The sequence below is a fragment of the Phyllostomus hastatus genome, unplaced genomic scaffold (genome assembly GCF_019186645.2).
Source record: "Phyllostomus hastatus isolate PE091 unplaced genomic scaffold, TTU_PhHast_1.1 phas_scaffold_39, whole genome shotgun sequence".
Classification (NCBI taxonomy): Eukaryota; Metazoa; Chordata; class Mammalia; order Chiroptera; family Phyllostomidae; genus Phyllostomus; species Phyllostomus hastatus.
The window spans coordinates 6,089,707-6,100,259 of record NW_025334028.1 but is presented as its reverse complement, the minus strand read 5'-3'; the positions used below and the strand labels follow the sequence as shown (position 1 = coordinate 6,100,259).

Here is a 10,553-nt window from a genome sequence, read left to right as displayed (position 1 = left end):
ATAAAGTTTATCACTGGCAACAAGTATTGTCAGCTGTTTTGCTGAAGCGTTAGGCTCACTGTGTTCATTTTGGAGAAATATTTGTCAGTTCCCCAGTCAGAGTAACACTGGTTTGTCAATTGTTCTTTCAAGGAAAAATGGTGTGCCATGAAAAAAGCAGATCGTTCAGCTTACAACTCTGCCACACAGGTGTCTTTCTTTCACAGCCATCCTAGCACATGTACTTTCCATTTCTTTTCAGAGAATATTAGAAAAATGTGTACACAAGGGCTGACATTTATAAAATTAATATTTTTTAGAACTTCATCAAGGATATTTCTAAATCAATTTTTAAAAAGGCAGCAAACAGTAGGAGCATTTTGTGCCATCCTCTCGATTCCTGATAAGGCAATGTCAGCAGTGTTACTATTGTTTGGAAGACCTTCAGTACAAATGCCAGCCCAATAAAAAAAGACAAAGAACATGTATAATTATGAAGATTGTTTTTAACCTCAGGACTCCAAATAGGCTTGCAGATTTCCTGAGTCTTGCGGACCACCATTTGATAATTGCAGAATTAAAAGAGGGAGAACATGAGATAAAGGTTATATAATGGAGACAAATGGTTGAATTGAACTCAGTATATAATAATTTTATTAAAACAGAGTACAGACTTCAAGAGCCACGAGAAGCAGATTAGGAGAGAGACTGGTGGGGTTTTATCAGATCAGGAAACAGGATTTCAAATGGGCCTTGAAGGATTGGTACAAGTCCTTTGAAGAAAGAGTTGGAAGGGAAAAGGCTTGCTCAAAACGTGCAAATGAAGAACTGACCAAAACTCTGGCAAGACTGACCACTGGGATCTCGTGAATGTGAAAGGCAAATAAGGAGTAACGCCAGGCTTTTGTTCCACTGTGGTCCTATGTTTATAGGTGACAGGTAATACGTTAACATTACCGTTTAAAATTGCGAGGAAAGAAAGCCCTTTATACCGATACGATGATGGAGAGGTGGCGAGTCGGTGGTGAAGATTCAATTTGCCTTTAGATGAAAACGCTCTAGAAAAAGAGTATGTCAGAGGGAAAAGTAGTTTTGCTAATATGTTTCTGATTACTTGAAAAGCCGGTGGAAATTTGTGGCAGGGATATGGTGGTGCCCGAAAATATTCACACAGGTCTGAAACAACTCAAAGGAAAGCACTTTTGTTGAAAACACGATCCTGAAATATTGTTATTAGAATGTCGAATCCAAACTCGGCGGGTTCTGAGTCTCTCAAGCTCAGCGAACAGGGCAGCACACGCAGCGCCTTCAGACTGGGTTTTCCGCGGCCTGTCGCAATCGCACTAAGGCGGGCTCTCTGCGCTTGCCGTACGCGGACTTTACCACTGCTCTCTGAGGGGGGTTTGGCGGCGGCGGTGGAAAGGGGAGCGCGGAGGGTGTGTTGGGAGGAAAGTAGGGTGCTCAGGGGGACGGTAGTTTCACGATCCCTAACCAGCCCGTCCTTCTCCCCTCCGTCCCTCCCCTCCGCCCTTGTGTAGTCCAGGCTTCTCTGTGTCTCCGCGCGGCGGCAGGTGAGCGTGGGGCGGCGGGCTCTCAGGCTTCGCTGCGCACCCCCATGTCTCCGGGATGGGTGGCGGCGGCCGGCCGGGGAGGCGGCCGCGGGCACAGTAATGGCAGCGCTGTGAGCAGGGGAACGCGAGTGACAGCCACCGCCGCCCACCCTCTTCGCCGGGGCTTCGTCTTTCATTCCTTCAGGCTGCCTCCCCTCCCCTGTCCCCTGCCCCCTGTCCCGCTTCTGCAGAAGGTAACCCCGCTGAGGGTCCGGGAGCCGGCTGCAGACGCCGGGAAACTTCCTTTCCCGGTTGATGGGTGGCGGGGATGGGGCGGAGGAAAAGAGTTAGGGGCGAGAAGGGGGAGGGGAGAGGGGGGAAAGCGGGTGGCCGGGGAAGATGGTGTCCTGTAAGTGTCCCCGGCTCCCTAGAGCGCTGTCTCCTAAGCCCTGCCACCCCTTGGACTGGATTCCGGGCCTCCCCCACCTGGCCTTGGCCGCCCCTCCCTCGGCCCCATTTTCCTCCGAAGGAAGGAAGGTGAGAGTGCGTGTATTCATCTGCTTATTTACGTGCTCACGGGGACACACATCTCCGTGTATTTGGAGGTGGGGGCGGCATCAGTCTCTTACATCCTTACCACGAGAATTTCCACTTTTGTTTCCGCAGACAACGAAGATTGATAGCTATGGGGAGAAGTGCCTCTGTACGTGCTAGCCTGTCTCAACACTTAGGGTCTGGTGAAATAAGATCTTTAGACTCTCTTCAGAGCATTTACACACCAGGGAGTCAGGACCATTCTTTACCATCCCACAAATACGTGCATGTAAATAAAACATCTGTGAATTACAGACTTATTGTTAAGTCCTCTCCTTTCCCCACGGATTACTATTACCAGTTGAAAGGTAGTCGTTTGGAAATTTAACTTTTGAAGCTAGTGAGAACGTAAACTGTTAACATGCGCTATAGACTCTGACTTGACACTATAAAAATCTTTTAACTAGATCTTTCCCAAACCTACATTAATAGTAAATTATAGAAAGTAATCACTTTGTTCAGATTGACTACTGACTACATAGTAGACATTTTAAAACACCCAAAAGATTATCTTATTTCCCACTCTTTTGCAAGACAGATAAATGAGCAAACTGGTTATACTTTGCCTCTTTTGCCTAAATACACCGTTTGAAGATTTCACAGGTGAAATAACATGTACACAGTGTTTTGAGTTATCCTTTAAAAAATTTTTTTTAGATATTGTTTACAGGTTGCAGGAACATTTCTACAGTGTACATGTACATGGTGTGTGAAAAATGACCTTTATGTGTTTCAGTGTTCATATGCATCTGAAATACTCTTTCTTCATCCTCTGCACTCTGGTGATTTTCAGTGTTTTAAAAGTGTGGAGTTAGTTTATCTATATCTTTTATTCTCACTAGCCTGTCATTAAATTAAATGATGTAGAGTTCTTTAAAGTCAGTTTTGTGTTATCTATCAGTTAAATATTTGTTAAGCACCTATTTTTAAGCCAAGCATAAGACACTGAAATTCCTGCCCTCCTGGAGTTTCAACTTTGGTGATGGGGGAGGGAGAGAGAGACAGTAAATAAGAAGTAAAAATAATTTTAGATAATTGTATTATAAAGGAAATAAAATATGGAGTTGTGGTAGTGACTGGGAGACTACTTTTGATGCTGTGGTCAGGAAAGACTTGTCTGAGATGAACTTTGATCTGATATCTGAAAAGTGAGAGGCTATTTAGCCTTTGGAAATGTGAAAGAAGTGTTCTGTCAAAGGGAACAACAAATGGAAATGCTCAGCAGTAGTATCAAGCTTGGGTTCAGCCAACTGAAAGAAACTCAGAGAAGGAAGGCCCTTGTGAAAGATGAAGGTCACAGCCAGAAGCAGATCATGTGAGGTCTTATTGTCCAAAGGTATCTGGCTTTTATTTTTAAAGTACATTGAACAGCTATTGGGATTACTGCAAAGCTGGGAGTAATAGGGCCTGATTACCATTGGACTGTGGAGGAGATGGGATAATGGGGGAAAGAAAGCAGGGAGGCCAGTGAGAAAGCTGTGGTGGAGTAGTGACTGGAGTGTTGAGACAAGTAAAAAAGGTTTTGAGATACATTTTGGAATTAAAGGTATTTGTTGAACTGGTGGTTGGATGAAAGTGCAGTTGGCTGGGACAAGTGATTCCTGCATTTTGGGCTTCAACTGGAGGATGGCGATGCCATGTTTTGAAATGGGGAAGAAGTGAGGGAAGCATGGAGATAGGGTAGAACTGGACATGTTAAGTAGAAACTGAAACTGTTAGATGTTCAAGCAGAACTGAGAAGTAGGCAATTGGATATACATGTCTGGAATTTAGTGGAGCAGTTAAGGAGTCATTTACTCAACAAATGGCAGTGAGGTTAGAGTAGTGAGAAAACAGATTTAAAAAAACTTCTGCCTTAGTGCAACTTAAATCTGGTAAGGAAAGAGATGAGGAATCATCAGCATTTATCTGTTGGCTTAGTTATGTTTTGAATAAAAACTACATTCACATGATTCAAAATTAAACATGTTTGATGGGGAATAGAATAAAAATCTCTTTTTTTGTCTTTCATCACACAGTTTGGGTTGGGGACAAACAGTGTTAGTGTTTTCTTACATGTAGTGCTTCCAAAGATATTCTTTGTGCACATGTAAACAAGTATGTATATGTATTCTCCCCATTTGAAAAGTGATAGTATACGTCACCTGCTTTGACACTGTGTACATTTTAAGAGGATTGAACAGTATTTAAAAGTTATGAAACAGGATGGGACCACCTAAGTAAAGAATGTAGAAAGCAGAGAGGAAAGTCATAGGGCATGGCAACATTTTCTGACTTGGCCTTTGCCCAGTGACCTACATATGTGCAGTCGTTTAAAGAGCTTTTTGTGAGACTTTTTTTTTATTTTTTAGATTTTCATTTATTTATTTTTAGAGAGAGGGAAAGGGAGGGAGAAAGTGAAGGAGAAACATTGATCATTTGCCTCTCATATGCCCTCAGCTGGGGATATGACCTTCAACCCAGGCATTTGTCCTACTGGGTATTGAACCAGAGACCTTTCATTTTGCAGGGGGACACCCAACCTACTGAGCCACATCAGTCAGGGCTTGCAAGACTTTTTACAAAAGTTTGCATTGTTTCTTTTGTGTTCCCCATTTCTTATCTGCCTGTTCTCTTTATGTGCTAGAAAATTATTTGATGATTATTGAATGCAGTGTTTTCATGTAGGTACTGTCAGTTAAAATCAGATAAATCGATGGCAGGACCAGGCCTTGAATCTTAATATTTTGAAGACTTTTGACTGGCTAATGTTAAATCTTGGAAAAACAAGCAGAAATTTGGAATGTTATCATGAGATTTATAACAAATTATTGCTACTTGAGATGTGTGACTGATTTCTCTCTCAGTTATCAGTTAATCACAGTATTTGTTCAGAATGATCTGACTCCTTGCTTGGGTTTGATTCTTAACAGTGATGTTTCTATTACATAGCAGATGTTAGCATAATCCTTTTGTTCATTTCTACTACTTTGATTTATAAAGGCCTATTAGGGATACTGGAACTGTGCAGTTCCTTTGACTCTTCAAAATTTTGAAACAACAAACAGTGTTATGATCATCATGTTAGCATCTGCAACAACTTTTGGGGTGCAGTTGAACCCTGTTGATTGAGTTACCTGGAGGAGGGGAGATGGAATATTTTCTCTAAGTTGCTTTAAGCATTATTACTTCGAAGAATTAAAAATATGAATTCATATTGTGTTCTTCAGTGAATTTATAATACTTTTCTGTACTGGATAGCATTGTGATTTTCAGTTAGCAGTCTTTAGCCAGGTACTCTCTATATGAATTGATCTACCTGTTTTTTTGCTGACATTGTTCTTGGTTTAAGAACTTTAGTTTGATTTTTGTGGTTATTTTTATTGTTGTTACCTCTCTCTTTTTTTTTTTTTTTTTGCCTGAGGTTAAAGTAAGTAGCTAGTTTCTACATTGGAGAAATAAAATCTTTGATAGAAAATATTTAATAGTACTTTCTGAAGCATTAGACACTAATTTTTACATATAAGACCACTGTATGAAATATGTGTAGTGAGTTTGTTAAGCTTACTTAAACTCTGAATGTCCTATTTGAAGATTTAGTTATTCAAAAGATTTTCATTTATATACTTTTACATTGTAAGCGATGTTACTGTTGTTACTTAATCATTAGATTATAGATTGTATATGTGTCAGAGTTTTTCATTAATCAGGTTGACAGTTTATAATTTTTGTTTCTTTTATCAGCTTTAAGCTTCTTGAGGGCAACATTTCTAGCACCTGGTAGAGGTCTAGAATATAGGAAATATTTAGTAAGTATTAACTCAGTGACTTAAGTATTGTGCTAATGTAGGTTGCTTTTAAAATAATGAAATTTTGGATTTATGCTGTATAAATAGTTCTTGAATTTCTCAACTTTGTTTTAATGCAGTTGAAGGAAAAAAGTACACAATACCTAAAAGCATTAAAAATTTGTTTTTGAAATAATTTTATACTTAGAGACGTTGGAAAAACTGATATAGAGAACTCATGTGTACCGTTCACCCAGATTTTCTTAATGTTAACAATTTATATAACCAGAACACAATGATGAAAACCAGGAAATCAACATTGGTACAATAATATTAACTAAATTACACACCTTATTTGAATCTCACCAGTTTTTCCACGAGTGTCTGTTTTCTGTGTTAGGATTTGATCCAGGATCAGACATGGCATTTAGTTTTGTTTCCCTAGTCGTCCCTTCCAATCTGTGATAATCTTTTATCTTTCATGACTTCCACATCTGTGATGAGTGTGATCAGTTATTTTGTAGAATGTATCAGTTATTTTGAGTTGGATGTTTTCTCATTATTAGATTGAGGTTAATGCGTTTTTGGAAAAAGTACTACGCAAGTGATGTTGCATCCTCAGTACATCATATCACAGGGTACAGGATGCCATTATATTGTATTAGAAATTATATTAACTCTCATTTGGTTAAGATCATGTCTGTTAAATTACTCTTTTTGTAAAGTTATTAAATATTTTTCTCTTTGTAAATGCTAGCTATCTTGGGGAGATTCTTTGTAACAATGCAGATATATTGTTCTCAAACTTCTACCCAGTCCTGGCAGCATTCTTTGGTAGATCCTGCCTGTAAGAATTATAGTGGGGTTCGCCTGATGGTGATCTTATATTTTTCTCATTTCCTTCTATACTTAATGGAATTTTTCTATAAGGAAGAACTGTCCCCTTGCCACATTTATTTATTCAGTAATTTGTTTATATCAGTATGGAGTTATAGATACTCATTTTATTCTGTGGTTTATAATCTAATACTATAATTATTTTGTTGTTCAAATTGTGCCCACTCTAGCCTTCAGGTTGGCTCTTTGTCTTTTCAGTATGCTCCATCTTCTTTAAGATCTTGTATTTTCTCTGCTGCAGTCTTGGAATCAATCATTTTTTCAAGGAGCTCTGATTCCTTCTATTGGAGAATGGTATTTAGAAACCAAGATCTGCATGTTATGTGTGGTCACTGTTGCTGAGATGTCATTGCTTGTAGGCCCTCTCTCTCAGTGACAGACTAGAAATATATGTGTATATACTAATCCCTAATCCATGTATACATAAACATCTGTGTTTATTTCTGTATCTTTTAATCTGTGTGTTTGTATTAAAAACCATGAGTTCATGCTGGAAACTGTCATGGCAGTCAAACACTATAGTTTATGATATCCATCCACCTTTATAACTGCTAGTTTCTGGTAGTGAGACAGAACATACTTTTATAATAGTCATCATAACTATGTAAGTAGTAGGAAGTTACCAGATTAATGAATAATGTGACAACAAGGAAAAGATCTTTAAGTAATCCTCAGTCTTAAAAAATTTAAACTATATCACAAATTATTTTTGTTTTATTTGGTGTGTCTGAACTAAAAATAATGACATTTTGTCTTCATAGTTCTAAGTATTGTTTTGATTAGTAAGCATACATTTAAAGTTTTTTAGAGAGCACTTTGCACTGAAATTTAGATATTTTTGCATCAAAACTTTGTTGTCCACTTAGGAGCTTAGAATAAGGAGAGTTACCAAAAAAGTAAAAAAAAAAAAAAAAAAAAAGAATAAGGACAGTATTGTTTGTTTTGTAGTTTCATTAAATACACATAACATAAAATTTACCTTTTTAACCATTTTAAGTGGACAGTTCCCTGTCATTAATTGCACGCACAATGTCTCCATCACTACTATATGTTTCCAAAACTTTTTCATTACTCTAAATAGAAACTGCAACCATTAAGCAGTAACTCCTTATTCCACCTTTTGCCAGCACCTGTCAACTTCTGACCTACTTTTTATCTTTATGAATTTGCCTAGTCTAGGTACCTCATATAAGTAGCATCATAAAATATTGGTGCTTTCTGTCTGGCTTACTTGATTTGACATAATATTTTCAAGGTTTATCCATGTTGTAACATGTATTACCTCTATTCTTTTTTTTGTGACTGAATCATAGTCCATTTGGGTATATGCCACATTTTGCTTATCCATTCTTCTGTTGATGGGCACTTGAGTTGTTTCCACCTTTTGACTATTGTAGGTAATGCTGCAGTGAACATTGGAACACAGGTATCGTTTCCAGTCTGTGCTTTCAATTCCTTTGGGTAAATATGGAGGAGTGCAGTTGCTGGATGCATCTGGTAATTTTATGTTTAGTTTTTTGAGAACCTGCTAAACTCTGCCTTAGTGGCTGCACCATTGTACATTCCTGCCAGCAATGGGTAAGAGTTCAAATTTCTCCACGTCCTCTCCAACATTAGTTATTTTCTACTTTTTGTTTGATTTGATAATAGCGATTTTAACTGGGTGTGAATTGGTATCATTGGGGTTTGGATTTGCATTTCCCTAATGACTTGTGATGTTGATCATTTTTTCATATACTTATTGATGATTTGTTTATCTTTGGAGATGCTATTCAAGTCTTCTGCCCATTTTTAAATTGGTTTTGTTGTTGTCGAGGTATAGTTCTCATATATACTCTTATCAGCTATGTTACTTGCAAATAATTTTCTCCCATTCTGAAGGTTATCATTTTACTCACTTGGTAGTGGCCTTTGATGCGTGAAAGTTTTAAATTTTGTCGAAGACCAATTTATCAGTGTTTTTTTTGTTGCCTGTGCTTTTGGTATCGCATCCAAGAAATTGTTCCTAAATCCAATGTCACAAAACTTTTCCTTGGATTTTCTTCTAAGAATTTTATAGTTTTAGCTCTTACCTATAGGCCTTTGATCCATTTTGAATTATTTTTTGTATATAGTGTAAGTAAATAAAATATTTTATATGGATTGTTCATAGATAGATTAATGTTGGCACTTATACAGATAGATATATCTGACTAGTTTGGAATTTAATTTTTAGAGGGCTACAAGGGCAATTATTAAAAAGATAAATAAAGATGAAGTAACTTGTATGGCTTTTGATGAAAGGGATTGCATTTTTTTCCAACATAGATAAACACTAAATAAACTGCTTATGAGGAAAATGGAATGAAAGAAAGCCTTTTTAATAGGTAATATGGGAATAAAGTATGAGAAAGAGTGAACACGTAAAAATCTCAGCAGCATTACACTTTTGGTCTTCACTTGGTTCAAAAACAAGAATGGAAAAGTAAAATTACAGAGGAGAGTAGAAAATAGTGCTAACTCATCTTAGCATTGTCTAGCAAACCTGAAATGTATTTATAAATATTGTCCTTTATACTGGGTTTATGTTGTACAGATGGAGAAAATGTAACAGCAACTAGTCTAGGATCACATTGTCATTGACAGAGCCAATTTAGAGGATTAGTTTCTTTCTCTCTTTTTTTAAAGGGTTTATCTATTTAGTTTTAGAGAGAGGGGAAGGGAGAGAGGGAGAGAAACACTGAGGTAAGTATGGTTGCCTCTTGCATGTCCCCAACTGGAGAGCTGGACAGCAACCCAGGCATGTGCCCTGACCGGGGATCGAATCAGCGACTTCCGTTTGCAGGCCAGAATTCAGTCCACAGAGCCACACCAGCCAGAGCTATAGAGGATTAATTTCTTGACTCACAAACTTCATTTTGAGATCAGAACTTTTTGGGGGGAGGGGCAATATATTGATATATAGAAGAAATTTCCTTAGCCACCCTAAGACATTCAGCTTTTTGGTTGCAACTTGCTGACTTCTAGGAAGCTACACTTGCACTGTCATCCATCCATTTCCTCTGAGCCAACTCTGGTTTCTCCAGTGGCAAATAATAAAAATGCAGTAGAGAGCAGTGAATAAGAGTTTTGTATTGAAGCCAGATAGATCCAATTTAAATTCCAGGTTTGGTAGTTCATAGTTCTGTGTATTTTACTCTAATTTTCTAAATGTCAGTCTCATCTTTAAAACAGGGAGCATAGTAGTTATTTTAGGGTGATTCTGAGCGATTGATGAGATAATGTATATAATGTAATATGTTATTGTTTTCCCACAGGAGGGACACTGAGCATGATGTACTCTGCCAATTCTTTACCATCACCGTAACAGCATCTAATTACAGAGTTGTAAATAAAATAATAATAACAACTCTTTATTAACTGCATAATTTTTATGTATTAGTCTTTTACCTTCTTGCTTAAATTTGTTCCTTAGTATTCTTGTTGAGGCAATTGTAAATGAATTTGTTTTCTTAATTTCTCTTTCTGATATTTCATTATTGGTGTATAAAAATGTGGCTTTTTTTTGTATTGTGCAACTTTATACTAACAGTTTTTTGTGGTATTTTTGTATATAATATCTTGTCATCTACAAATAGTGACAGCTTTACTTCTTTCTTTCTGATTTTGATACCTTTCATTTTTTTTGCTTAATTGCTCTGGCTAGGATTTCCAATATGATGTTGAATAATAGCAGCAAGAGTGTAGAATGTTAATGTGGGTTTGTCATGTGTGGCCTTATGTTGAG

The 10,553-nt window shown here is 37.5% G+C and overlaps 1 protein-coding gene across 4 annotated transcripts in view; it reads left to right on the top strand.

Moving 5' to 3' along the window:
• Positions 1-1,396: 1,396 nt before the first annotated feature.
• Positions 1,397-10,553, top strand: part of CUL2 (cullin 2) — a 109,236-nt gene continuing 100,079 nt past the window's right edge. The window contains exons 1-2 of one of the 4 annotated variants that reach the window (XM_045820386.1): positions 1,397-1,550; positions 1,961-2,066. The gene's annotated coding sequence lies outside the window, so the exon portion shown is untranslated. Of the gene's footprint in view, positions 1,551-1,579; positions 1,784-1,960; positions 2,067-10,553 lie in introns of those variants that run through there. The other 3 variants (XM_045820385.1, XM_045820387.1, XM_045820384.1) reach the window with 3 other exon arrangements.